At 43.2% G+C, this 3,173-nt stretch overlaps 1 protein-coding gene and 1 pseudogene across 1 annotated transcript in view; one reads left to right on the top strand and one right to left on the bottom strand.

Annotated features, from left to right (window-relative positions):
* Positions 1 to 3,173, top strand: part of GPC3 (glypican 3) — a 349,971-nt gene that overhangs the window by 47,351 nt on the left and 299,447 nt on the right. The gene's annotated exons all lie outside the window — the stretch shown is intronic.
* Positions 2,932 to 3,173, bottom strand: part of LOC144228910 (small ribosomal subunit protein eS26-like) — a 456-nt pseudogene continuing 214 nt past the window's right edge.

Below are 3,173 nucleotides of genomic sequence, written 5' to 3'. Positions count from 1 at the left end.
ACAGTACTATCAAGAAGGTGGATTTGGGGCACCTGGGTGGCTCAGTGGGTTGAGCATCCGGCTCTTGATGTTGGCTCAGGCCATGATCACAGCCCCACATCGGGTTCTGCGCTGAGTGTAGAGCCTGCTTAAGATTCTCTCTGTCCCTCTGCCCCCCTCCCCTGCTTGTGCACATCCACTCTGTCTCTCTAAAATAAGTTTTTTAAAAGGAAGGAAAAAAAGGTGAGTTTAGTAACAGTGAGTTCTGTTCTTTACCTATTTTTTGTCCTTTTTGTCTCCCCTCTCCCGTGTTTTCCTCTCTCTCATTTTAAATATTATTCCTTCATCTTTTCTTATATCACCTTATGTCTATCTCAATGGGAAGCAAACCGTTCTTCAGAGCTGGTCAAGTCCCTTTTTGTTGTTGCTGGTTTTTTTTTTTTTTTTTAACCCAAATCTCTGCTAAATGAAAAACTTCACACAGCATTGGATTGGCATTTCTACAAAGCCGAAGCTGGTGGGTGCTGACAAGAGATTTTCCATCTGATAACTTGAAGGTGTGATCTCCCTGGGATGAGTCTTCTTGCATGGGGATCTGGATAACTTGAAAGAAAACCATGGATTTCAAAGCTCCTTTCACCTCATCCACAGTTAGCTTTACAGTCTCACTGGTCTGGCAAGTGTTAAGATCTTGATCACTTGCCTGCAGATAACTCCATTGGAACCTATAGATTATTTCAGTGGGAGATCGCCAGTGCGCCTTTGATCTCCATTTAGATAGAGATAGAATAATATAGAAAGAATTCTGTTGGAGTGATTTATGGNTTTTTTTTTTTTTTTAATAAAATGGTGTTAAGAAGAAGTATCTGGTGATAAACATGTAAACTATTGGTTTTTGGTGTGGACAGGGGAAAAATTTCTTTTGAAAGGGGCAGGTGGTACCCCATGGAGTGAAGTTGATGTGGTAAATTTGCTTTCTTCACCGTGTGGGTAAGGTCATGTACAAATGGCCACAAAGCAAATGAAAGGTAACCTTGAAGCCGTTTGCACTTAGATGTCAACTTTCTTTCAGGAAAGGCTATTTTTCTTTATTTTTGTTTTTATACAGATCTAGGCCCCAATGTTGTTCCTCTTTTTTATTGCTGCTTATTTAGTGCTGCTTCATCAAGGGCTTAGGTTTCTCTTTGAAGTGTCTGAGTCCTACCTCTAGAATGCAGTTCTTAAAAGCCTCTGGTGATTAGCTAGACTTGAGCCAGTAACGTAGCCAGCGCCTCAACTGCCTCCTGCTTTCTCAGCAGTATTTGAGTATGTGGGGGTAGATATGCTAGAGTGATTATGGGTGCTGTTTCGTTTCCTCCTCAGTGGCTTGCTGAGTCTTGGGAACATCTTCCCTGTCTCTGTCTGCGTGGCCAGGGATATGCATTTTCACAGCTAAGCCTTGCCCCATCCTCTTCATCTCAGACTGGCCTCTTTGTCACGTCCGAGTTCTCAGAGCACACACTACCAGCCTGACAATGGGCTCAGCATTTAGTTTTATTATTCTCTAGCCTTTCATGTATTTTCCTTTTTTATTTCCCAATTAGTTGGCAATGCTCTGGAAGGGAAAGCATGTTTTATAGGAAATTTTTTTTATTAACAAGATGGATGTGCTCCAGTGACACACTTTCCTGTCACACAGTTTGTGACCAGGGGAAGAAACGAGGTAAGAAACATAGGGCTCTGGGGTGTCGAAGAGAAAAGAAAACTTAGGAGTGAGGAAGGATTACTACTGAGCTCTCATTAAATACCAATTAAAATAAGGTCAGATATATCAGAAAACATAAGCTGGATATAGATGAGACTGTTAATGTTTCTTTTAAGGTGATATCACTGGATCAGAACGCTTCAGCTGTGCCTTGGTACTGACACAGCCGTTGCTAAAGTTCTCAGCGGCTATGTGGATGAGAACTTTTGCTCTTTTTTTTTGCCATCCAAGCCGGGCTAGGAACACCCGTCACTCACTGCTTATCCGGTGCCTGGTGCCACTCAGATCTTCAGGCCGAGAGCAGGTAGCCCATGGACCAGGTCGTCGGGGCCTTCCCTGCTCTTCCAGCCGCAGGCTTGTGTGTCTGCTTCTCTCCTTCATCACTTGTGCTCAGTGTGTCAGGGTCAAGGCTAGTCCGAATCCAGAGCCAGCTTTAGGACAGTGAAGGAGAGGGAGACTGAAGGCCAGAAAGGCGAGTAAGGAGGGAAGGGGCGGGGATGATAAGAGTCAGCCCCCTGGTGGCTCCCCACGGTGCTGCCCTTTCTTCTCAGCCAATGACTTGCTACAAAAGAGGTAACAAGTTCAGGACCAGAGGTTCAGTGCAACATTGTTTATAATAGTGAACGTTGGGAATGGTTGTATAGAGCATAGGATGATAAAACCATTAAAAATGGTGTTTTCAGGGGCGCCTGGGCGGCTCAGCCAGTCAAGTGGCCGACTTGGTTTCAGCTCAGGTCATGATCTCACGGATTGTGAGTTTAAGCTGGGCGTGGGGCTCTGTGCAGACAGTGTGGAGCCTGTTTGGCATTCTCTCTCTCCCCTCTCTGCCTCTCCCCTGCTCTCTCTCTTTCAAAATGAATAAGTAAACATTTAAAATAATCCTATTAAAACGGTGTGTTCAAAGATTTTTAGTGACAGTGAAAAATGCTCACAAAATAATATATATGTAAAAAAGCAAAAACATGAAGCAGCATATCCAATCCCAGTTGATTGTCTGTAATATACATGTAGAAACTACTAGAAGGAACTTATTAGAATATTAATGGAGATTATATTTGGGTGGTGGAATCATGGGTAGTTTCTTTATATTGTATATTCTACAACTTTTATAATGCAGATTTATAATTCTTTTTTTAAAGTATAATCTCCATTTTATTATTACTTTTTCCATAGAACAGTTTTTCTTCATTCCTTAAAGACTTAGCTCCTTACATGCGCTTTGGTGGAGGTCGGGGGGCAGCACCCACAGGTCTGAATCAGGGCGGGGGTGTTCAGTCCTTCGGAACTTCATGAGAGTGATCCCTGACTACTTTGCTGTGTGAATAGTACAGCTCACACAGTAATGTAGTTGGACATATAGCTTGAGAAGCACATAGGCCTCGAAAGACACTTGCTTCAGAAATGTCCATGTTGGCGGCAGCCTGTACTGTGTTCCAAAAAGCGAACTTCT

Source organism: Crocuta crocuta, unplaced genomic scaffold (genome assembly GCF_008692635.1).
Source record: "Crocuta crocuta isolate KB4526 unplaced genomic scaffold, BGI_CrCroc_1.0 scaffold475, whole genome shotgun sequence".
In the NCBI taxonomy this organism is placed as follows: Eukaryota; Metazoa; Chordata; class Mammalia; order Carnivora; family Hyaenidae; genus Crocuta; species Crocuta crocuta.
The sequence above is the reverse complement of the archived record's forward strand: the minus strand, read 5'-3'. Positions and strand labels throughout refer to the sequence as shown.